General features: G+C 42.4%; 1 protein-coding gene and 1 non-coding gene across 2 annotated transcripts in view; one reads left to right on the top strand and one right to left on the bottom strand.

Moving 5' to 3' along the window:
- Positions 1 to 25708, bottom strand: part of TBL3 (transducin beta like 3) — an 825158-nt gene that overhangs the window by 413293 nt on the left and 386157 nt on the right. The gene's annotated exons all lie outside the window — the stretch shown is intronic.
- Positions 24507 to 24612, top strand: LOC122817439. The gene has a single exon (XR_006367257.1). It is a non-coding gene; the product is annotated as a U6 spliceosomal RNA (small nuclear RNA).

Raw genomic sequence — 25708 nt, 5'->3', positions numbered from 1 at the left:
TGCTCCTTACAGACACTTTATTAAATCTGTCAGGTCTCTGAGAAGCAGGAGGCTGAGATGCTTGAGCTCTGAGAAGCAGCAGAAAAAGCATCCTGGAAAGTAAAGGTGGGACTGCAGATGGTGAGGCCTGCTCCATCTGCAAGAGTTCAACGCATCTCTTTTTAGTCTCAGAAACACCTGAGAGCTCCCAACAGAAATGTTGTCTAAGCAGGGAAATGGTATCCCCAAAGGAGAAATCTTCTCCAGGGGAGTCAGGAGTGAGGAACTCTTTTTCTTCTGGAGTTACAAAATCCTTGAGGGATTCAATCTGAGAACAGTAAGTTAAAGACTCATCTTATGAGGAAGACTCTTCCTCAGATAGTACCTGTGGAATAATTGGTAGGCCTGAATGGGGAATCTGGGTCTGGAGAACCTGAAAGGCCTTGAACAGAGTCTGGGAAAAGGTCTCCCAGGGTGGAGTAGGGTTTTTTTGTGTTATTTTCCCTTCTGTTTTCTTTCTAAAGAGGTAGAAGGAGCAGTAGTAGGCCTGGGCGCCAACGTTATAGTGGATGGAAAGGCAATAGTAGGCCCCTCCAAAGCCATGAGCTATGGTTCCCCCTCACCATCAGGCTCTGATGGTTGAAAAACCTCAGCAACTGTATCGTGGGTATCTGCTGAACCAGTTTCCATTTCGGTTCCTGGTTGCAGTGAAATACTTGACGTCTGGAACAATCCTGGATTGACACTCACCTCAAGAATCTCACCGGACAACTGAGGCGCAGCTTGGGCTTCAGGACCAACTTTCTTGGCCTTCTTCCTAGGCAGCTCCTTGGAGGTGCCCGCTCCATTCTGGACACTAAACATCAGAGACGCCGATTCTCTAAATAAAGATTTAAGGCCGCCAGATGGCTACAACTGGCAAATGTCACGGGACTTGTAATCGTGACCAGCCCCTAGACAAAATAATCACTGCTTGCGTTTGCCCTTATGTGGAATTTGTCTTCCACAAGCACAATTTCCCTTTCTAGATGACATGTACACCTGAAAAAGGCAAAGAAACAAAAAAATCCCACAGATGTACTTATTCTAGTGTGGACAGCCAGAAAACGATCGAAAATGGGTGGCCGAAGTCGAACAAACGCCAGATTTCTGAGAATGGCGATCAGATGTCTGAAACAGACTGCAGCAGAAAAGTTCTGAGTTGGGTATGTGCAAAGGTCACAGATATAGCCTACGTCAGTTTATGGCTCCTGCATGCAATGTCACATGTACCCCTGTTTCTAAGACCTTGGTATACTGGCCGGATGGCCGGTGCTGTAGGCAGCAACTCCATAAGGTTATGAATACTGCAATATGAATAGAAGGACATCTTATGAACAGGAGACAATAATATATTTGAGATCCTGAAAGGCTTTGCCTTTCTCTTGAAGTGACAAACAGGTCAGCAGCAACAGTCCCAAAAAGGCGTTTATTATCCTAGGGAGCATCCAACAACTTGGCCTTAATGTCCTCATGCAAAGACTGGAGATGAAGCGAAGAATAACACCTCATGACAGATCCAAAAGCCACAGCCTTGGTAGAGGCATCAAGCAACATCATAGCTATACTTCATAGAGTGGCAAGCCTACAATTGATATTTCAGGAGATTTCCTTTCAGCATCAGGGAGGTCAGAAATAACCTAACAAGCCTAAGCAACCAAGGCCAGAGCAGATCTGGTCATGAGGGTCTGGTAATTAATAGCTCTAAAGTCCAACGTAGAAGCAGTGTAAACTTTCTTATCAATCCTCTCCACTGCCCTACTATATCAGAGTGCAAAAGCTTAGAAGTTTGTCAGAAGATACTGACACCACAGCAGGATCAGCAGAGGGACATTTAAATAAAGACTGACAATACTTCGGAACCTTACAGAACCTCTCAGGTTTCTTAGGAGCAGGATGCTGAGAATCAGGAGACCTGGAAGCAGCAATTAAAGTGTCTAACAAGGCAGCCAACACAGGAGGAACTGCAGCTGTTTTAGGAGTATCCACCTGCAGTAACTCTTAATATCTTCTCTGAATATCAGACACTTGAGAAGAATACCACTTAAAGTATTCCATCATCCTAGCAACTGTGTCCTCAAAGTACAAGTTCTCAAAAGAAGACTCAGGGCTAATAGAGTCCTCCTCATCAGAACCATAAGCCAAAGGCAAACACAAGAATGGGACAAGGACCCCTCATCAGACTGAATCCTCATCCTAGGTATCCCTGGCCATTTAGAAGGGGTAGAGGTCCAAGGAGGAGCAGGCACCCAAACCCTTGAGGAAACTTCAGGGCTATCGATGCAGAAAATAAGCCCCGAGTAAACTCTTGCCATTCACTGTGAGGATCGCTAGGAAGGACCGAAACATGCTTTGTCTTTTGTCTTTTCTTGGAAGGGACGTCAGCCCTAACAAATATCGAAGGTACAGACCCTTGGCAAGATTCATTAATAGTACCCGGAACCTTCTCTCTGACCAATACCTGCAGAATCCCTCTAGGACCCTAGAGATAATCAACCGTGGTTCCCCCTCATCGTCCATAGCAGACACCTGCAATGCCTCAGAGGACATGCAAAAAGATGGATCTATGCCAGCCTCTGATGGGTCGCAGCAGAGGAATCCAATGTAGATGCTGGATGGCCTACAACGCTATGACCCACTTCTAGAGGGAGATCCGGTGTAGGCTGGGAAGCTAAAGAATCTGTCTGAGACTTCTTGTTATTCTTTTTTAACTAGAGGAAATATCTCACGGTTAATGGATTCTGCCACGCTACCCTGTCTAACTGTTTAACCCATTGGTTTTCAAGATAAATAGCCAGGGAAGACAAATGGCTTCTGAGTGTCTTAAGCACAAACACCTTACAGATACTACAACAGATATGGCTGTGGGAAACAACCAAACAAGAGAGACACTGCTTATGCCAATCCCGATGGGGAATCGGCCACCCACAGTGACATTTTCCCTTCTTGGATGACATGAACTCTAAGTAAGCAAAATAAAATACAAGACTAAAAGACAGAAAAAAAAAAAACCAACCCCACTGGGGCACTTATCTAACAACTAGGTATTCAGCACTGCAAAAGGTGTCAAGACCGATGAGCAATAATGGCATTCAAACTTGATGGCGAATATCTTCTGGGTAACTGCATCCATATGTCACTTTTATGCCCTATGTCCTGTATGGACAGCATGCTTGTGACATACAGCACATACATCATCATAAAGCTTTGGTATACTGGCCAAATATTGGGCTGTCCTGGGCAGAAGCTCCTTACAATAAAGAAGACTGCAACCATGATATAAACGCACATGTAATATCAGTATTTACAGAATAATTCTCTGGTCAAACTGTGAAGTTAGGATTCACTACAAAAGACACTGACGTTATAAAAGATTGAAGGTAAGAGAAGAAGAAGAGAGAGGAAGATGATCAAGGTGGATGGATAGCACTACAAACGTAATGAATATGAATTTGCAAGAGATTAATGAAGCATTTTTAAGAGAGATGCCTAGTGTACTGAAGTCCCAGAGATCGTGATAGTCAGATTTGAATCAATAATTAAATAACAAAACATTTCCCAAAATGCTTTTGCTAGGAATTTTCTCATCTGTTTGCTAACACATTTGTAACATTTATGGCATCTTGTATAATGGGATTTTTTATTTCATTTCCTTTGGATGACTTTCTTAGAAGCTGTCATAAATAAGTGTGGAAGTATCTTTTCATTTTGGTTTAGGACAAGAATGTCATTCAAACCCACTTAAAAAGGCATTTTGGATAATGCTGTCAAACAGAGAAAAGATTATTCAAAATTCATTAATTATGTATCCCAAAATCAGACAGAAGTGAACAAGTCCAAAAATATACTCCCAAGTGCCCCATTCAGTCGTTTCATCTCTAAAAACACTACCTCTTGTAGAAATATACCAAGTATGCACTGCAGTATAGAAATATTTGTGTAAGCACTTCCTTTCACTTCTTTGAAAATTTTCTAGAACTGGTTACATACCTTGTCAACAAAGTCAAACAGCCAGAATCAGACATTTCCCTGTCTATCAACGTGGCCTGAGACTCCTTAAACTTTCCAAATGTCTCTGTTCATACGTTCACAGGTAGTTACCTGTTTAATGACCCTATGGGGCCTTTTTAAGCATAGCCATGCTTCCCAAAGGTGAGAATCAAACCTTGTACATTGTGTCTGCAAGGTAGTTGCCTCAACTCTTAGACCACAGTAGGCTTTAAACAGAGACATTTACTAAAGAGTGAATTGTTTTGCCTGAAAGGAGAGAAACACCATTCTGTGTTGGCAGTTCGTGTCCAGATCAAAAATGTTCAATTCTTCTACAGCTGCTCTATCTTTATGTTAAATCATCCAATCCGCTTTCAAATTACATTTACATCTGCTAAAACCCAGTCCAAACACTTGTCACCAAGTCTAATTTGTTCCCCAAAGTTATAGGGAGGTTTCTGCTGTTTTCTGACTTCTGACCAAACCTACCATGTTACAGCTTTTTTTTTTTTTTTTTTTTAAGAATATTCAATGCATTAAGGAATTCTTCCCATCTTGGACCAGCCAGTGTTTCAGAGTGCTAATTGGTTGTTTTATAATATAAAGGTGTCTTAATGTAATGCTTAAAATAGCACCAACAATACATTTCAGTCAATTCTTTAGATTCCCCATGACACAGCATACATCCCTGCAGTAATATAAAATCCTGAACTGGAAAGCGCAGTAATATAAATATGGGACTTGTGCCAGTCCCAAGCCCGGATAAATGGGGAGGGTTGCGTCAGGAAGGACATCCGGCGTAAAACTTTTCCAAGTAAATATTTACATACCGGATCGGTCGAGGCCCGGGTTAACAACGACCGCCACCAGTACTGTTAGCTAACAGGGTGCTGGCGGAAACTGGGCTACTGTTGGCCGAAGGAGAAGAGGAGGGGTAAGGTATGGCCGAAGGCAGAAAGAGAGGAGAAAGGCTAGGCTTGTGGTAGTAAAGGTCAGAACTTTGAATGTTGGCAGTATGACTGGTGCAGGGAGAGAGCTAGCCGATATGATGGACAGAAGGAAGGTTGGTATATTGTGTGTGCAAGAGACCACATGGAAGGGGAGTAAGGCTAGGTGTATCGGAGGTGGGTTCAAATTGCTTTATCATGGTGTGGATGGGAGGAGAAATGGCATAGGAGTTATCCTGAAGGAACAGTATGCTAAGAGTGTTTTGGAGGTGAAAAGAGTGTTGGATAGAGTGATGTTTATGAAGCTGGAAATTGATGGTGTAATGATGAATGTTGTTACTGCATTTGCTCCACAAGTTGGGTGTGCGATGAATGAGAAAGAAAAATTTTGGAGTGAGTTGGATGAAGTGGTGATGACTCTACCCAAGGGTGAGAGAGTGGTGATTGGAGCAGATTTCAATGGGCATGTTGGTGAAGGGAACAGAGGGGATGAGGAAGTGATGGGTAGGTATGGTGTTAAACAAAGGAATGCAGAAGGTCAGATGGTAGTAGATTTTGTGAAAAGGATGGACATGGATGTGGTGAATACGTATTTTAAGAAGAAGGAGGAGCATAGGGTGACGTACAAGAGTGGAGGAAGATGCACACAGGTGGATTATATCCTATGTAGGAGGGCCAGTCTGAAGGAGATTGGAGACTGTAAAGTGGTGACCGGGGAAAGTGTAGTTAGGCAGCATAGGATGGAACTTTGTAAGATGACGTTGGTGATCAAGAAGAGGAGGAGGTGTGTGAGGGCAGCACCAAGGAACAAATGGTGGAAATTGAAAACGGGTAATTGTGAGGTGGAGTTCAAGGATGAGTTAAGACAGGCACTGGGTAGCAGTGAAGAGTTACCGAATAGCTGGGTAACTACAGAAGAGCTAGTAAAGGAGACGGCTAGAAAGGTGCTTGGTATGACATCTGGACAGGGGAAGGACAACAAGGAGACCTGGTGGTGGAATGAGAAAGTACAAGAGAGTATACAGAGAAAGAGGTTGGCGAAGAAGTGGGATTGTCAGAGAGATGAAGAAAGTAGATACGAGAGATGAGGTGCATGGCAAACAGAGAGGTGGTGAAGGTTAAGGATAAGGCGTATGAAGAGTTGTATGAAAGGTTGGACACTAAGGAGGGAGAAAAGGACCTGTACCGATTGGCTAGAAAGAGGAACCGAGCTAGGAAAGATGTGCAGCAGGTAAAGGTGATAAAGGATAATGAGGGAAACATACTCACAAGCAAGGAGAGTGTGTTGAACAGATGGAAAGAGCACTTTGAGGGGCTGATGAAGAGAAAGAGAGGGAGAGAAGATTGGATGATGTGGGGATAGTGAATCATGAAGTGTGGTGGATTAGCAAGGAGGAAGTAAGGATAGCTACGAAGAGGATGAAGAAAGAAAAGGCTGTTGGTCCAGATGACATACCCGTGGAAGCATGGAGGTGTGTAGGTGTGATGGCAATGGAGTTTTTAACCAGATTGTTTAATGAAATCTTGGAAAGTGAGAGGATGCGTGAAAAGTGGAGAAAAAGTGTTTGGGTACCGATTATAAGAATAAGGGTGATGTGCAGAGCTGTAGTAACTACAGAGGGATTAAATTGATCAGTCACAGCATGAAGTTATGGGAAAGAGTAGTGGAAGCTAGGTTAAGAAGGGACGTGATGATTAGTGATCAGCAGTATGGTTTCATGTTGGGAAAGAGCACTACAGATGCAATGTTTGCTCTGAGAGCGTTGATGGGGAATACAGAGAAGGTCAGAAGGAGTTACATTGTGTTTTTGTAGACTTACAGAAAGCATATGACAGGGTGCCTAGAGAGGAGTTGTGGTATTGTATGAGAAAGTCGGGAGTGTCAAAGAAGTATGTAAGAGTGGTACAGGACATGTACGAGGGTAGTGTGACAGTGGTGAGGTCTGCGGTGGGAGTGACGGATGCGTTTAAGGTGGAGGTGGGATTACATCAAGGATCAGCTCTGAGCCCTTTCTTATTTGCATTGGTGAGGGACAGGTTGACAGACAAGATCAGACAGGAGTCCCCGTGGTCTATGATGTTTGCAGATAACATTGTGATCTGTAGTGAGAGTAGGGAACAGATGGAGGAGACCCTGGAGAGATGGAGATATGCTCTAGAGAGAAGAGGAATGAAGGTCAGCAGGACTAAGACAGAATATATGTGTGTGAATGAGAGGGAGGATATGGGGAATGGTGAGGATGCTAGGAGTAGAGGTGGCCAAGGTAGACGAGTTTAAATACTTGGGATCAATAGCTCAGAGTAATGGTGAGTGTGGAAGAGAGGTGAAGAAGAGAGTACAGCCAGGATGAAGTGGGTGGAGAAGAGTGTCAGGACTGATTTGTGACAGACTAGTACCAGTAAAAGTGAAAGGGGAGGTCTACAAGAGGGTAGTGAGACAAGCTATGGGTTGGAGACAGAGACAGTGACAGTGACAAAAAGGCAGGAGTTAGAGATGGATGTGGCAGAGTTAAAGATGTTAAGATTTGCAATGGGTGTAATGAGGGTGGACAGGATTAGGAATAAATATATTAGAGGGTCAGCCCAGGTTGGAAGGTTTGGAGACAAAGCCAGAGGCAAGATTACGTTGGTTTGGACATGTGCTGAGGAGGGATGCTGAGTATATTGGGAAAAAGATGCTAAGGATGAAGTTACCAGGTAACAGGAAAAGAGGAAGGCCTAAGATAAGGTTTATGGATGTGGTGAGAGAGGACATGCAGGCGGTTGGTGTAACAGAGCAAGATGCAGAGGACAGGAAGAAATGGAAAAAAGATGATCCGCTGTGGCGACCCCTAATGGGAACAGCTGAAAGAAGATGATGACACCCAGGCCCTTTACTTCCTTTCCAAAAATGAACTTATTTCAGGATATGCAAGGCTTAGCCCCATCCCATGTAAAGTAAATTACTATATTTTAACAGCCTTCAAGAAAGGCGGGGGGAAGTTGAACATAAAAAGACTTAAATTAATAAACAAAAAGAAACAGTCAGAAGAAAGACAGATCCCAAACATAATGATCCAGCCCGAATATGTTCAATTCTTTTTAATCTTTATCAGCAAATACAACCTATAAAAGGCCAGACCAAACTCCTAGATATTCAATATACCGGGCAGCCCACAAGTACGGATATTTTTGCTTCAGTTTTAGAGAAGGATCATAACTTTTTTTTTTTTTTTTTATTAAACAAGAAAGATCTTTATTAAATTATCACGTATAACATAGGCAATCATGCATCCATATAAATGAAAACAAACCACATTGACATAAATGGACTTGCAAACATTACACATCACTTATAATCTATCCAGTCACTGTCAGTCAAACATTACATACCTCATGCAAATCCTGCCTTCTTTTAAACCTCGTTCCTCATATGCATGTTGTTCCCACAATTCCCATTTTTTCTATGTAATTTGCTCCTATCCTTTAAGGATCATAACTTATTGGAACACCCCACAATTTTCTCTATTAATCCCACAGCCTGAAACTTAGATTTCTGAAGCTGAGCACGATCCGGATAATGGATTGTTTAATACCTGCCAAATAAATGCTCAAGAAGTAAAGCAAACAAGGCAGGGAACAGCGGACAAGCCTGTCTTGTCCCTTTAGACACAATAAAAGCCTGAGAAAGGCCCATGTGAGTTTCTACCCTAGCTGTGGAATGCTTATAAATTCAAAAAAATTCAAAAAGCAAAATGTGACTCATTGTTTTCAGTATCCCAAATGCTAAAAACACCTCTTTAAGATTAGGCCATTCTATCCTATCAAATCGAACCACCCATCGGCCTTCCTTTTTTTATTTGCTCAGGTTACCAAACACGGCCAGTGGCCTCTTTTCAAGAGAAACCCAAGGTGGTATTTACATTGCACAAGACAAATTTGGCCAAGTGCCATGTGCACTTCTTTACTCTTTTTGATAAGTGCTCTGGGAACTTTTAATTCAAATGGTGTTACTACCAACCGAGTTAGATGGGATCTTGGACTAATGTCTCAACTGAATGTCAGCGCACTCAGGAATGCAGCACCCCAAAACCCCAAATACTGCACTGCAATGTTAGTAACGGAAAATTAATCCAGTCACCTGGGGTGGGAATAGAACAAAACACAAAATGTGAGTTTGCTACCTGTTGAGCAATTGACACTGATAAGATTTTTTCTGAGTACAGGCTGATAAGGAGAACTTACTCACCTGAGCTGTGAAAGTACAATTGTGTAAAATCTTACCCTAGCAGCAGATGTCCCTCTCTTTACTGTTCCACTATTCCTTACAGCAGAGATCCCCTACCTACGACAGCCAGATGTCTGGCCAGTATACTAAACCCTTAGGTTGTAAAAGGGACATTGAACATCCCATGCATGCTCCCAGCACATGGTGTAGGGCATAAAGATGACATAAGAATGTACCATCCTCAGAACTGAAAAGCCCAGGGAAGAGCAACAGTCCAAGTAAAAAAGAGGAACATGATCATCCAGAAGAAGAATGAAACGGGGAGGAGGAAGGGAGTGAATGCTGCAACAGTGAAGAGAAGGGTCATAGCAGGTTACTAGGCTATTGGCACTAAGGCCTCTACAAGCCTAGCCATGTTATACCCTTGTTCCCTTATGGACCAATATATACAGTCTATGTTTGCATGTGAATCTTACATCAGTACCGGCTGCCCCTGTCTAAGAGGGACACGGGTGAAACCCTAGGTGTAAATTTTATGGTTTCCCATCCAATTTTCCAGGTTACGCTTAAATAGGGTCATTGAGGAGCTCTGTTTTACATACATTGGGAGCTTGTTCCAGAGGACTGGCAACCTCTGGGAGACATATCTGTCTCTCCTGCATGTCCTGTTAATATTGCAGGCTAGGTTATGATCCCTAGCGTGAGTGAATCTTGTCCCACTGGATTTGTGGATGTACAGCAGCTTCATCAAGGTAGGGTCTGAGACTGCTCTGTAGGCCAAGCACAAGTCACCTCTAAGTAATCTACACGATACTGAGTAATGCAATTGGGCCTTCAGTCTGTCCATGTAAGTCATGTGTTGTAGGCCCTGAATTTTCTTGGTGAGAAATCTCTGAGATCTCTCCAGTTGGTGCAGATGTCTGGTGAGGTACATACAGAATGCAGTATTGTACTCTACTGGTCTGATGAGAGCAGAGTACAGGGGAGTTATAACCTCCTTGGCTTTGGATGTTATACCCATGCTTATGAGATGTGCAATGTAGAAGGCCTTCCTTACTACTCTGAGCATCTGATGACTGAAATTAAGGCTGCTATCAACTTGCATTAATAAATCTCTCACCACTGGGTTTGAACTTAGAGTGACATTATTAAAGTTGTAATCAGAAGGGCTTTCTCCTTTGCTGAAGAGGATGATGATGCATTTTTTGTATTTAGTTCAAGTCCGTGGCTTTGACACCAATCATTTTGTCTGTGTAAGCCCATTTCGTAGCATCATGACATCTTTGGGGAATCTGCTGATTAGTTTGCAGTATTCAGCAAACTTGGTAAGCAAAAGGCATCTTTTTTCACCTGGACTTCTGAAAAATAGATACCAAACAGTAAGGGGGCCTAGCACCAGATCCCTGTGGAACATCACTAGTAACAGGTCTACTAGTAGAGTTGGCATCCACAATTTTGACTGTACGTGTTCTGTTTGTGAGTCAGTTCACAACCCATCTAGTGGTGTAAGGGTTAATCTCCAGCTAGGTGAGTTTCTTAATGATGCCCGAGTGACGGATGGTGTCAAAGGCCTTGGCTGGGTTGGGATAGGCAGTGTGGACTGTTTTACCTTCATCCAGGGACATGGTGACATTCTGGAAGAAGTCCACCAGGTCTAGCAGGAAATATCTGACCTTAAATTCAGACTGGGTTGGGTCAAGAGTTTGAAGGTCACCTATATCCTTGTTGATAAGATCCATGATGATTCTCTCCATGGCCTTCAAGAGAAGTCTGGTTAATCTTATGGGTCTATAGTTCCTGGGGTTAGTTGAGGACCCCCTTTGTGCAAGGGGATTATGGCTGCTGTTTTCTACTCAACTGGGACAAAGTCAGTGCTTAGACAGATTGAAGAGTGTGCTCAGTGGTTCCACTAACTCCTGTTTTAGACCACTTATAATAGGCAGCCTGAGATGTTGTCCAATCCCACGGAGGCTGTGTTTTTGGCCTTGGAGAGTGCAGCTATGACCTGCTCTCTGGAGATACTAGGCAGAGGACTGGGGACAGGTATGCTATGGAATTTGATTGGTGGGAACAGGGGGGTGAAGTTTTCACCAAACCTGTCCACTGACAGGTTGGCAATGTCCTAAGGTTCAGTACAAGTGGCACCATCCACAGCTAGTTCAGCACAAAGCTGGGCCCTCCCTTTTATATTTTGGATGTAACTAAAGAATGCTTTGTGATTTGCCTTTGCTAGGGATGCTAATTTAGTTTAGTAAGATGTCTAATCTGTTTGTTTATGCTTTGGAGAGATTTCTTGCTTTGCTGGGGCTGTTTCCTCTTGTTTTTTGACAGTAATTCTTTCTCTTATTGTATAACATATTCATGCTGGATGTCCAACCAGGGTGGCGTATGTTTTTTGTGATGATCTTGATTTGATCCATTCTGGTATGGCTGAGTCTATACATTTATATAGGTGTTTATATAGGAAATTTGTGTACACCTCAGTACAAGGGTCACTGCTGTCAGTGTTGGTGGGGGTCTGAAACTATTAATGCCACTGCTCAGTAGGCGATACTATAGGGGTCACTGCTGTCAGTGCTGGTGGGGGGGGGGGTCTGAAACTACTGATGCCATTGTTCAGTAGGCGATAGTATAGGGGTCATCGCTGTCAGTGTTGGTGGAGGTCTCAAACTACTGATGCCATCATTCAGTAGGCGATAGTATAGGGGTCATCGCTGTCAGTGTTGGTGGAGGTCTCAAACTACTGATGCCATCATTCAGTAGGCAATAGTATAGGGGTCATCGCTGTCAGTGTTGGTGGGGGTCTCAAACTACTAATGCCATTGCTCAGTAGGCGATAGTTTGCTTTGGAGAAAATTTTTAAACTTTTTGCTCCTGAGGGAGGGGCAGGTTCGATCGTTACTTCGAATACAACTGATTTATGATTGGACTTTACAAGGGGAGGGCCCCCCACATGGGATGGTGCAATGATCCCCCATGTTGGTAAGCACTATCTCAAGCCCTGGAAACCACATCCAACTTATAGTGCTTAGTAAAACTATGCACAGAAGTCCAAGTAGTTGTCTCAAGGATGGAGTTGGTATCCAATCCTTTGAAAAAAGCACCAAACGAAGCCACAGCCTTAGTAAAATGAGCCACAGCCCTAGTAAAATGAGCCTCAACAGAAGAAGAAGGTTTTTCAATGAAAAGAGTAACAGAACAAAATGATCTTAGAGATTCATGAAGAAATAGTTTGCTTAGAAACAGCCAAACCAAAAGATCTAAGATGAAAGCAGACAAAAAGCTGCTCAGATTTACAAATGGCTTTAGTTTTACCCAGGTAATATCTGAGTTGTCTATGCAAATCCAAAGTGTGAAGCACCTTCTCACTAGCAGACTGTGGAGAAGGGAAAAAGTGGGCGAATGAACAGACTGATTAAGAGACAATACATTAACCACCTTGAGCATTAAAACAAGGATTAGTACAAAGAGGCACGATGTTCTTATGAAAAAACTAAAAAAAGAGGTACAGTCATAAGGGCTTGCAACTCAGACACCCGTCTGGCTGAGGTAAGGGTTAAAAGACAACAGTCTTCCAAGAACAACGCTGTAAAGACACTGAAGGTGAAGCTGCATTCTCAAAAGGAGCCAGATTAAAATTTTCCAAGACAAAATTAAGGTCCCAGGAAGGTGGAATAGGCCTCCCGGGGGGGTTCTAATATGAAAAACACCTTTAAGGAATTGTTTGACCTCAAATCTAGAAGCCAAAGGAGGAGTCAAAGGAATACGAGCAGAAATGTCTGACAAGTGGGCTTTAACAGAAGAGTATGCCAACCCAGCATTGAGCAACTCACACAAATAAGCGAGAACCAAAGGAACTTTCACAGAAAGTGGATCCAGGTTACGAGCAGGACACCAAACAGAAAACCTTTTCCATTTGGACAAATAAGGTTTCCTGGTAGTGGGGTTTCTGGCCTTCTGCAGAACCCGAAGCACATCCTCAGAAAAAAAGCTGTCCAAAAGGGATCAAAACCCTATCACCCATAGCTTCAGGTGAGGAGTACTCTTTTGGTGGACAATGCCCCAGCAACACATCTCTGTGAAGCATCTACTCGTGAGTCTCTGTTATGGACCTGCTCAGATGTCTGCTGCAATGTTACGACCTGAAGGAATATAAACAGCCTGAAGAGTCACCTGATACAGGACAGCCAGATCTCAAACCTGAAGAGCTAGTCAGCACAAGAGGTAAGACCATGTACCCCCTTGCTTGTTTATGGACCACATCACTATGGTACTGTCTGTGAAGATTTTGAGGGGCCATGGGAGGAATAGAGAAAGGAAGGCCTAAATAGCCAGAAGGAGAGCTCTCATCTCTTTGATATTGATATGGTCCTTCCTTTCTCAAGGAGACAAAAGGCCCTGAACATTCAGTAGGTCGAACGAGACTTTCACCCTGAATATATCACAAAACAATTGGATCTAAAAGATACAGGTTTTGAATTACAAAAATACATAAATACATAACTGATTATAGACACAAATTCCATCATAATCCTCGCTGTAACAGATAAATTCTCTTGTAGCAGTAAGGTGGTCGTTTATTTAGCTATGTGTACCCAATGTCCTTGTTTTTACATTGGGAAAACGATCAATGCCCTTAGAAGCAGAGTATATCAATACTATTATGATATTAAAAAACAAGATATTAAGAATGTTTTGGCTCTTCATATTAAAAATAATGAAGGACATAACTTTAAGTTTTCTATCATAGAACAAATCACATTAGGCGATAGAGGTGGACCCCTTAATGATTACCTGGTGGCTAAGGAACTCAGGTGGCAGCTGAGGACCAATGCAACACAAAAACCAGGTTTAAACAGCAATATATCCATCAGTTCTATTCTTAGATTAAAAGCAGAAGGTTATATATGATTTAGCTGTTACAGTGAGGATTATGATGGAATTTGTGACTATAATCAGTTATGTATTTATGTATTTTTGTTATTCAAAACCTGTCTCTTCTAGATCCAATTGTTTTGTGATGTCATTAATTAATTAATTTATTATGGTAATTGGGTAGAGGGTATGTATAAATAGGGTCAGCTTCAGTATGTGTGTTATTCTGATGAAGTTTTTATTAAAAACGAAAGCGCTAAATCGAATTACTTTGTGGATCCTGGTCTATTCTTTTTGGTGGTTTTATAAGTTTAATTCACATTTTTGTGTTAGAATATATCCCAGTTCACGGTTAGTTCTACACCCTACCCTGCAACTACCAGCTTATTAGTGTAACTTAAGTCTTCACACCATGTCTGAAATGTCTTACTTTACACATTATGTAGGGAATCTCCAGTATCTATTTAACTGAATCTTCATGTATAGTAAACTCTCAGTTAACCGGCACCCATGGGGATTTGTAAATGCCAGGTAACTCTAGATTCCGAATGCTTGAGAGTGGTATGCGGAAGTGTGTGTGAGAGATCGGAGAGAGAAAGAGTGAGTCAATGCATGTATGAAAGCAGAAGGCACTGTGTGGGTGAGCAATCTGAGTGAGTGAGTGAGTGAATGCATGTTTGAAAGCAGAAGTAACTGGGTGTGAGAGATTGCTAGTTGCTTGAGAGTGCCGGTTGTTTGAGTTCAGGTTAACTGAGAGTTTACTGCAAAGCAAAACGACTAACTAAACCCATACATGATCACAGACAACTGCTGAGTGCGTAATTAAACCTTTAACCAAATACACATGATCAGTGTTTACATGAATCTTATTCTAGTCTAAACACAGAATTAGGTCTGCCAGACAAAAAGTATCATAGCCAGAAGTATAAGGCAGTTCAGACGTAGCTGCGGGTTCAAAAGGAGATAAAACATATCATAGCCGGAAGTATAAGGCAGTAACTCCAAACAGGCCAAATTGGACTGCAGCAATGTAGATCCTCGAACATCTACATTTATGGTAGGTACAAAACTGTACTATGTTCTTCGTCTCACATTGCTGCAGTCATGACCTGTGGGTAGAATCCCAAAGCAAAGGAAAAGGGAGGCTGGCAAATTGCAAAGAATTACGGGCTGCTAACATGCCCTGTAAAACTGCAGTGGCAAACCCAGCCCTGGACTTGGAATAGAGAGGGAGATGGTAATGCTTAGTAAAAGTGTGTACAGAACTCCAAGTAGCTGCCTCCAAAATATCCTTAGTAGCTACACCCCTCTAAAAAGCAGTAGAAGTGGCAGTAGCCCTAGTAGAATGAGGCCAGATCCCAGCAGGGACATCCTTCCCATGATGAGAATAACAAAAGGCAATACAATGACCAATCCACTTCGAAATAGTCTGCTTAGAAACAGCTTTCCCCTGTGAACTCAAAGCAAAAGAAACAAATAACTGTTGAGTCTGTCTGAACTCCTTAGTTCTGTTCAAGTAGTAACGTAACTGCCTATGGATATCCAAAGAATGCAAGACTTTTTCCCCTTTATTTTGGGGTTCAGCATAAAAAGTAGGCAAATGAATAGACTGATTCAAGGCCACACTAGAAATCACTTTAGGCATAAAAGAAGGGTTAGTCCGCAAAGAAACTCTATCCTTATGGAATACCAAAAAAGGTTCAACTGCCATGAGAGCCTGCAATTCAGATACCCTCCTGGCAGAAGTAATGGCCAACAAAAAAGCAGTCTTCCAAGACAAAAACTTCAGTTCAGACGTAGCTGCAGGTTCAAAAGGAGATAAACTAAGTTTCTCCAAAACAAAATTGAGATCCCAGGAAGGAGTAGGAGCTCTACGTGGGGGTCTTATATTCTTTGCCCCTCTAAGAAATTGTTTGAACAAAGGATGGGAAAATAAAGGAAGGTCACAATCATAGTGAGCAGAAATGGCTGCAGCATGAACGTTCACAGAAGAGAATGACAAACCCTTGTCCAGTAATTCAGTAAGGTACTGTAGTGCAAAACTCAAATTAGGCACTGAAACATCAAAACCCTTTGCAGTGCTCCAAAGAAAAAATCTCTTCCACTTATCAGCATAAACTTTTCTAGTGCTAGGCCTAGCTTCCAAAATGACATCTAAAACCTGTTGAGGAAGCTGAGACCCCACGGCTCCATCACAGAATACGCCAGGCTGTCAGATGGAGGGAATGCACCTGAACATTGAGGAAATGATTGTTTGACTGGGACAACAAATGAGGAACCTGTGGCAAAGGCCAAGGAGGCTCCTGGATTAAACTCCTCAGCAGAGGATACCAATGTTGACGTGGCCAGTCTGGTGCTATTAGAATCATGCAAGGCTTGTCCCGTCTGACTTTCAAGAGTACCTTGGGGAGAAGAGGCAGAGGAGGAAAAGCATAAACGTGAAGGTTGTTCCAACTGAAAGACAGAGCATCCACTTTCCAAGCATCTGGGTGGAACATCTTTGTGCAAAATTTTGGAAGTTGAAAATTCAGTGGGGAAGCGAATAGATCTATGTCTGGAGTTCCCCAAGCCACCGTCAATTGTTTGAAAATCTGAGGATCCAGTTTCCACTCGTGGGGATCCACCATTTGTCTGCTCAAAATATCTGCTAGGGAGTTCTGTGCTCCTGGCAGAAACCTTGCTTGAAGATTGATTCGCAAACTCAAAGCAGTCTCCCATAAAATCATTGCTTGTCTGCAAAGAGGGTAGGAATGTGTTCCCCCCTGCTTGTTGATGTACCACATGACTGTTGTGTTGTCTGTTTGTATCAACACCTGTCCTGGCTGAAGGAGTTCCTTGAATGCCATCAAAGCAAATTGAACTGCTAACATCTCCTTCATGTTGATATGCAAATGTAGTAGTTTGGGAGGTCACATGTCTTGTATCCATTTTCCATTGAAGTGCACTCCCCAAGCCAAGTCCGAGGCATCCGTCGTTAGGATCTGACTCGCCTCTGGTCTGGACACAGAGAGTCCCTTGTTTAGGTGACATTCCTGAGCCCACCAAAGTAATTCTTTCTGGATGCAAGGTATAATCCGAATGACAGTGTCCAAACTGTGGCAGTGTTGAGCCCACACACTTTTGAGATACCATTGTAGCTTCCTCATATGCAGTTTGGCATTGGGAAGTACTAGAATGCAAGATGCCATGAACCCCAAGGCTTGGAGGACTGTCCTTGCAGTCAGCCTGGACATTACTGATAACTGCTGGAAGTAGAGGAAGAGTTCTTTGTTTGTCCGGGGTCAGAAATGCCATCTGAGAGGCTGTATTCAGTCTCACACCCAGAAAGCACATGTCCTGAGAGGGCACTAGACTGGACTTTATTTCGTTCACAGTATACCCTAGGCACCTTAAAACTGTCATTACATAGTGGAGATGCTGTAGTAATTTGTCTTTGTTTTGAGCAAGAATCAGGCAATCGTCCAAAGAAAGCAATCACAGGAGACAGAACTTTTGTGAACACCCTGGGCACAGTAGATAAGCCAAAGGGCAATGCAGAGAAGTGATAATGTGAAGTACCAGCCCGAAATCTCAGGAATCTCCTGCAGCTGGGCTTGATAGGGATGTGAAGATAGGCCTCTTTGAGATCCAGGGTTACCATCCAATGATCTTTGCCTATCATAGGCAGAAGTTGTTGTAATGTTAACATCTTGAACTTTGGAATTTCTAGGTAGGTGTTGAGAATGGACAAATCCAGAATTGGCCTCCAAGTGTTTCCTTTCTTTGGCACCAGGAATGAGCGGGAATAAAATCCTAGGCCTACTTCTGAAGGAGGGACCACCTGGATTGCCTCCATCTGCAAAAGTAAAGAAATCTGCTTTTGAGCCTCCAGCCTTTGCTGAGGAGGCACATCCGGCATGCCTTTGAAAGTGTGAAAATAAAACTTGTAACCTCGATTTATTATATCCAACACCCATTTGTCTTGGGTGATCAAATTCCAGTTTTCTTTGAAAAGTCCCAACTTTCCTCCCAGAGGAGCTGCCAGTAAGGGAGGGTCTGGCAGCGGAAAATACAGGTCATTGGGTCTGCTTACGAAAGTGCTGACCTCTTCCCTCACCAGAAGACTGTGCAGGAGATCTGAAAGAACCCTGAGCGTGAGCCCTGCCTCTACCACGTCTAGACCTGCCCTTAGACTGATAATCCGAAGAAGGATAAGACCATCCCCTAGCAGGCCAATTCCTACTAAACTTAGGGGGCTGAACCTGCAAAAAATCCTTGACCGTCTGCATAGACTTAGCCTTATCTTCCATCTTTTTCAAAACTGATTCCACAGGAGGACCAAAAAGAACTTCAGATTGAAGAGGAGCATCCAAAATTCGAGCCTTTACATGTTCTGACAAATTTTGATCTTTAAGCCAGGCATGTCTACGAATACATGAACCTGTAGCAGCTACCCTAGAAGAAGCCTGAAGAGCATCAAAACCACACTGCAAAGAATGCTTGCCAACTTGATCTGATGCATGAACCAACTCCTGGAGCTCCTTACACTCTATACCCTCAGATAAAGCATCCACCTTAGATTTCAATTGGCCTAATAAAAAGTTCTGATACTTCAGCATATGAAATTGGCAATTCAAAGCCCTCATAGCTAACGTAGAGGAGGTGTACACTTTTTTCCCCCACCTGTCCAATGCCCTAGAATCTTTATCCAAAGGGACTGGATTTTTAGCCACAGAAGCCCTGACACCCTTAGGGCCTTGAATAATGGTTTCGGATCAGCCCTAGGACTCTTATACAAGTACTTATGTGCTTCTGGAACTCTGTAATACCTGTCAGGCTTAACAGGGGCCGGAGGCAGAGAATCAGGATTAAGGGAAGATTCAGAAAACACATCCTGAACAACATCTAAGACAGGAGGAATAGCCAAGGGCCTATGTTGTGGCAGAAACAAAAATTCCCTAAGCCTTTTCCGAGACTCTTAAAATTTTGACCTTCCCACTTGAAATGCTCCCTCATGGTATGTAAAGTTTCAGAAAAGGAAAAATCTTCTGGAGGAGAAGCAGAAGGACAGGAGTCCTCTGCATCCGAATCAGAATAGGAAGGAAAATCCTGAATTTCTTCAGCTGAGGAATCAGAGTAGTCAGAGGAATGATCCATACCCTCTAAATCTGCCTCCACCCTAGGCCTTTTCTCTGGGGGGGGGCATAGAACCCCTGATCAAAGTAATCAAGTCCTCCGCCATTTTCAACATATGTTTTTTAGGAACTGGGGCTGGAGAGCTAGAAGAATGACCAGGTCCAATAAGACCAGGTTTGGCCTTAGCATGGCCTTTAGCCACTGAAGTAGAAGGCCTAATAACCTTTTGTAAGGATGGAACTACTGAAACCTGAGAAGCACACTCGGCCTGTCCTAACTCCTGACAGGTCAACTCCTGTAAAAGTAAAGGTTCCCCCTGGGATTCAGCCGAACCCTCGGCAGGATCCATAGATTCAACCGGAGGCTCCGAAGAACCGGCGTCTGCAGCGGCGACTCATCCGTTTAGATCTCACAGACTTATCCATACGCTTCTTAGCGGTAGCGCGCGTCGGAGGATCCGGCGGCATGTTATAGTTACACCGCCTACCGAAAACAAGCCTGGCACAGTCTAACCTTACGCAATGGTGCGCTTATTAGATCTAGCACAAAAGCGACACCCGAGTACATCGTGCTCAGGCCCTAAGCAACGAATACAGAGACAATGATAATCCCTATGAGGTATCTGTTTCCCACAAGAAATGCAATTATTAACTTTTTCTGACATCCGGATAACTGAGGCAAGAAAAAACAATAATTTCTAGCGGGTACTTAATAACTTGGTCTTCTGTCTGAAACTCGGTAAATGAAAATTTCAGAGCGAGCGGCACTCGCAAACACTGCTTCTGCTTGGACCACGGCAAGAAAGACTGAGGATATGGCGTCGGTCATGCACTTAAGTACTACTGCGTACTGACGTCAGCTCTAAGCGACAATGACCGGCGCCAGACTAGCCCTTTGGTATTCGGGCCGACCGAGGACAGCGGACTACCCACAGGTCATGACTGCAGCAATGTGAGACGAAGAACATCGTATCATAGTCGGAAGTATAAGGCAGTAACTCCAACCAGGCCAGAGAAAACATATAGCCAGAAGTATAAGGCAGTAACTCCAACCAGGCCAGAGAAAACATATCACAGCCAGAAGTATAAGGCAGTAACTCCAACCAGGCCAGAGAAAACATATCATAGCCGGAAGGATAAGGCAGTAACTCCAACCAGGCCAGAGAAAACATATCATAGCCGGAAGTATAACGCAGTAACTCCAACCAGGCCAGAGAAAACATATCATAGCCGGAAGGATAAGGCAGTAACTCCAACCAGGCCAGAGAAAACATATCATAGCCGGAAGTATAAGGCAGTAACTCCAACCAGGCCAGAGAAAACATAGCCGGAAGTATAAAGCAGTAACTTCAACCAGGCCAGAGAAAACGTATCATAGCCGGAAGTATAAGGCAGTAACTCCAACCAGGCCAGAGAAAACATATAGCCAGAAGTATAAGGCAGTAACTCCAACCAGGCCAGAGAAAACATATCATAGCTGGAAGGATAAGGCAGTAACTCCAACCAGGCCAGAGAAAAGATATCATAGTCGGAAGTATAAGGCAGTAACTCCAACCAGGCCAGAGAAAACATATCATAGCTGGAAGTATAAGGCAGTAACTCCAACCAGGCCAGAGAAAACATATCATAGCTGGAGGTATAAGGCAGTAACTCCAATCAGGCCAGAGAAAACATATCATAGCTGGAAGTATAAGGCAGTAATTTCAACCAGGCCAGAGAAAACATATCATAGCTGGAAGTATAAGGCAGTAACTTTAACCAGGCCAGAGAAAACATATCATAGCCAGAAGTATAAGGCAATAACTTCAACTAGGCCAGAGAAAACATATCATAGCCAGAAGTATAAGGCAGTAACTCCAACCAGGCCAGAGAAAACATATCATAGCCAGAAGTATAAGGCAGTAACTTAAACCAGGCCAGAGAAAACATATCATAGCCGGAAGGATAAGGCAGTAACTCCAACCAGGCCAGAGAAAACATATCATAGCCGGAAGTATAACGCAGTAACTCCAACCAGGCCAGAGAAAACATATCATAGCCGGAAGGATAAGGCAGTAACTCCAACCAGGCCAGAGAAAACATATCATAGCCGGAAGTATAAGGCAGTAACTCCAACCAGGCCAGAGAAAACATAGCCGGAAGTATAAAGCAGTAACTTCAACCAGGCCAGAGAAAACGTATCATAGCCGGAAGTATAAGGCAGTAACTCCAACCAGGCCAGAGAAAACATATAGCCAGAAGTATAAGGCAGTAACTCCAACCAGGCCAGAGAAAACATATCATAGCTGGAAGGATAAGGCAGTAACTCCAACCAGGCCAGAGAAAAGATATCATAGTCGGAAGTATAAGGCAGTAACTCCAACCAGGCCAGAGAAACATATCATAGCTGGAGTATAAGGCAGTAACTCCAACCAGGCCAGAGAAAACATATCATAGCTGGAGGTATAAGGCAGTAACTCCAATCAGGCCAGAGAAAACATATCATAGCTGGAAGTATAAGGCAGTAATTTCAACCAGGCCAGAGAAAACATATCATAGCTGGAAGTATAAGGCAGTAACTTTAACCAGGCCAGAGAAAACATATCATAGCCAGAAGTATAAGGCAGTAACTCCAACCAGGCCAGAGAAAACATATCATAGCCAGAAGTATAAGGCAGTAACTTAAACCAGGCCAGAGAAAACATATCATAGCCAGAAGTATAAGGCAGTAACTCCAACCAGGCCAGAGAAAACATATCATAGCCGGAAGTATAAGGCAGTAACTCCAACCAGGCCGAGAGCATCTTAAATGCTGTGCTATAATACTGCAGGCAGAGGTACTTTAAACATCCTAACAATTCTATGAATCTATCTTACTAGTTACTGAGCTCAAATCACCCATACAGAGGGCAATTCCATCTTGGAAAGGTAATAACAATATGTATAAACGCTTTCCAAGTAAAACACAGGGACAGGCCATAAACTAACATACACGTATTCCTACATAAGGCCCTTTTATTCCTACACAACACCCTGTACATCACTGAATATCTCTTTCCTTGTAAAGTGGAAACCTTATTTCTTCTGACCCTCTGACTTGAAAGAGATATCCTTCTTTTTCAAGTACATCTATACAACACTTGGTACTCCTACTTCGGCTATGGGCACCCTCCTGTAGTGCTATTACCTAAGGTTAAGCATTATGCAATATTGAAGACCCTGCTTCCCTTATCTGGATAAATTAAAACCATTAAAAATCCAACTCAAAGTTCTTACATAAGTACTAAGTACTAGCTAAAATGTCATCTTTGGGTTACAAAACTGCAAAAATACATGACTGAACCAGGATTTTCCTTTCTATACACACTATCACTTCTAGAAAGTACCGATTTAGGTAATATTGCTACCCGAGCAATTCACTAATTGTCCTGAGTGTACAACCAGACAGATACAACCCTGGCAAAACGGTGTTTGTAAAACAAGGCACTGACGTGCAATAAAGTATAAGCATCATGGAAACCAGAACCTAGAGCAAAATAGGAAAACATCTGCAAAACTAGACACAGAATAAGAAGTGCAGAAACCTCTAGTAAGAAAAAAGACATTAAACTTCTGCAAACGTACAGAAACAGGAGATGTCTCTATGCTTTAGGTCTCCCATCATGAGACAGCTTACATACATATTAATGCCCACACTGTCACTCTCCCAGCAGTTTACTTCAAAACGGACTCTGTCGCTCCATCTGAATTGTTCTGCAAGTACTTTAAGCACTGCCTGAGCCTATTCACTGTCACAAATTTACCAAATTCCAGACTTCAAGAAATTATATTAAAAATAGTTATAACCAAGTATAATCTGCTAATAACACAGTAAAAACAACTGTAGAGAAAAATCATAGACAGTGCAGTTGAGTATCTTTAGTCAAGTTACTTATTCAAGATGCTTTCAACAGCTTTACGTATTACCTTTACATGCAAGTAAAGTCCAGGTATCTCAAAACAAATATCACAATTGCTGTGTAATGAATAAAACAGGACAATTCCAGTAAAAACACAATACAAATCCATCCAAGAAATAATAAACACCTTTTCATGTTACCCCTCTTACAACATATCCACACTAAATCAATACTGAAATATACTGACTGAACCGTAAAATTTGTTTAATAATAAACCGGAAAGAAATTATGACCCATGTGCTACATTAAACAGTTGATCTAGTGCTCAAAATCTGACCAACCAATTCCACAATCCCAGTCCGTGAATAAAATCAAAACTGAATGGGCATCTTCAATAAGAGAAGTGAATATATTTTACAATCTTCTTGTTTAATGACATTGAACAGATTCTAACCCTTAAAAAAGGCAAAATAAACCCAGACAACTAAACACAACCAGTTATCTATGCACACATGCATAAAACATTAAGAGAATTAATGCACTGTATACCAAGTCCCTAATGGCAGCTATTAAGAGTTTGTATAGATTTACCAACTGCCAAAGGAGCTTTTTTTTTGCTCATCAAGACATTGTTTGAAAATCAGGAATGACTCTAAAACCATGGCTCTTCTTCTATAACAATGGTTCTTCAGGCTACATTTAAAAGGATGTAGTTCTCATTCACTGATCTTTGGAGCTAACCTTTGCAAAAAAGGACAAGGCTACTTGTGATTCTGTGACCACTTCTGGTCCAGTAGGAAGAAGAATGTGATTGTAATGGGCATGGTAGAGCAGAATAAAGCATACATTCTTTAATGGCAGTCTGGAACTCCGCTCTTCTGTGTCATATGGTGATAGAGCAGTCTATTTCAATACAACTTGCTAACCCACTATGTAAATTTTCTAGATTTCCAAACAAGTTTCAGAATCTACTCCTTCAGGGAAATGATTTTAAGCAAACTAAAATATGTCTTGGGTTATTTAGAGTAGCACTTCCACCTGGCGTGAAAGGGGCTATCAGTTCGAACTGCTATGCTCCTTCATAGACTGAACATTTCTGTGCCTCAGATTTCTCCAGCACTTCAACACATACGTTTTTCATACAGTTCTGATTCTCCTGGTTGAATTATACTTCAAGCAGATGTCAGACCTTGGCTCCCAAGTCTGCTACTTGCTCCTTCTATGGCTTATTTTCTTGCTCAAGCAAAGGCCTTGCAGTGCTATGAAAGTACTGAAAGGCCAAGTGGTACAGTGGTTAAGGTGTATGCCTTTCAACCACAAGGTGCAAGGTTTGATTCTCACTACTGGAAAGAACTTTACAGATTAAAGATGTATATTGAGGGGGGAGGATGGAATAATGGTTAAGATGCTTTCCTCACCTGCACAAGGTACAGAGTTTGATTCTGACCTCCAGTTATTGGCTAGGCTTGTAATGTTTGTGCTTGCTTTGGCAGCACATATACTAAAATTGGAATGATACAGAGAAGATTAGCATGGCCCCTGCGCAAGGATGACAGCAAATTCGTGAAGCGTTCCATATTTGATTGGGAGGGTGACCTAATGGTTAAGGTGTTTGTCTTGCAAACACAAGGTGCAGGGTTTGAGTCTCACAAGGGATAATTGGCTAGGCTTAAAATGGCTCACAAAGGCAGTTACCTAGTACTAATCTATGAACCTATTAGAGTTCCTGACCATGGTCTTAGCCATAAATTCAACAGGCTTCCTGTTAACTTTCTGCATTTCTGCTACAGTAAGCTGTAAGGAAGCACAAGGCATATCCAGTGCTATCAATTGTGCCACGGGATGCTTAGGAACATTGTTATCCATACTAATATTTTCCATGCGACCAACACTAGAGCACCAGAATGTCTATCACCACACAATAACCCTCTTTTACAGCCCCTTGCATTCTTCTTTCAAGAAAGGTATAGTGGCTTTCTTGTGCTCAGTCTGGAGGACAAGTCAAGGTTTTGCTATTCAAACTGATTTATTTATGTTTTTCTTCTATGGGGAGTGACTAAGGAGAGAAGTAACCACTCAGAGCACCACACCAGAAATGACAGCAGCAAATGTTGATTTTAAGCCCAGCACATTATGTTCCACAGTCTTTCATTACCAAGACACTGTCACATTCACTGAAGCCCCAGCAGTACTGTAGTCTTATCAAAGTCTGTGTGGACTGCTTTATAACACACTGCAAAGCCGTAACAGTTTTAATCAGCAACCACCTATTACAAAAAGGTAGGAGTTTTCCTTAAAAAATGATAAATTGCCACTTATTTGAGAGTACTAGGAAAATAAACTATTCCAAGATTTTAAAAAAATATATACGTATGTTCTGATGGAATCATATCCAAGAAGGCACTAAGTGGGGCAGCAATCAAAATAAAGAGATCTGTACTTACAGACTGCACAGTTCCCATGACCTCAGCGTTTTCTGGAAGCATGAATTTGGACTAGACATGACTTTTCACTTTTAAATAGCTTTTTATTAAAACAATCACAGATGGGACAATAGATTTTTAGTGGACTGTTTCAAACTTCCCAACAGGAAAACAGGGCAAACTCTTCCCAAAATTCTAGCAGCAATGTTCAATTTCAATTATCTAGTCAGAATTCTACAAAATGAGCCATACACGG

The sequence above is a fragment of the Protopterus annectens genome, chromosome 12.part0, assembly GCF_019279795.1.
Source record: "Protopterus annectens isolate FY-2018-M chromosome 12.part0, PAN1.0, whole genome shotgun sequence".
Lineage (NCBI taxonomy): Eukaryota > Metazoa > Chordata > Ceratodontiformes > Protopteridae > Protopterus > Protopterus annectens.
Note: the sequence above shows the minus strand (reverse complement) of the source record. Positions and strands in the feature narration are given on the sequence as shown.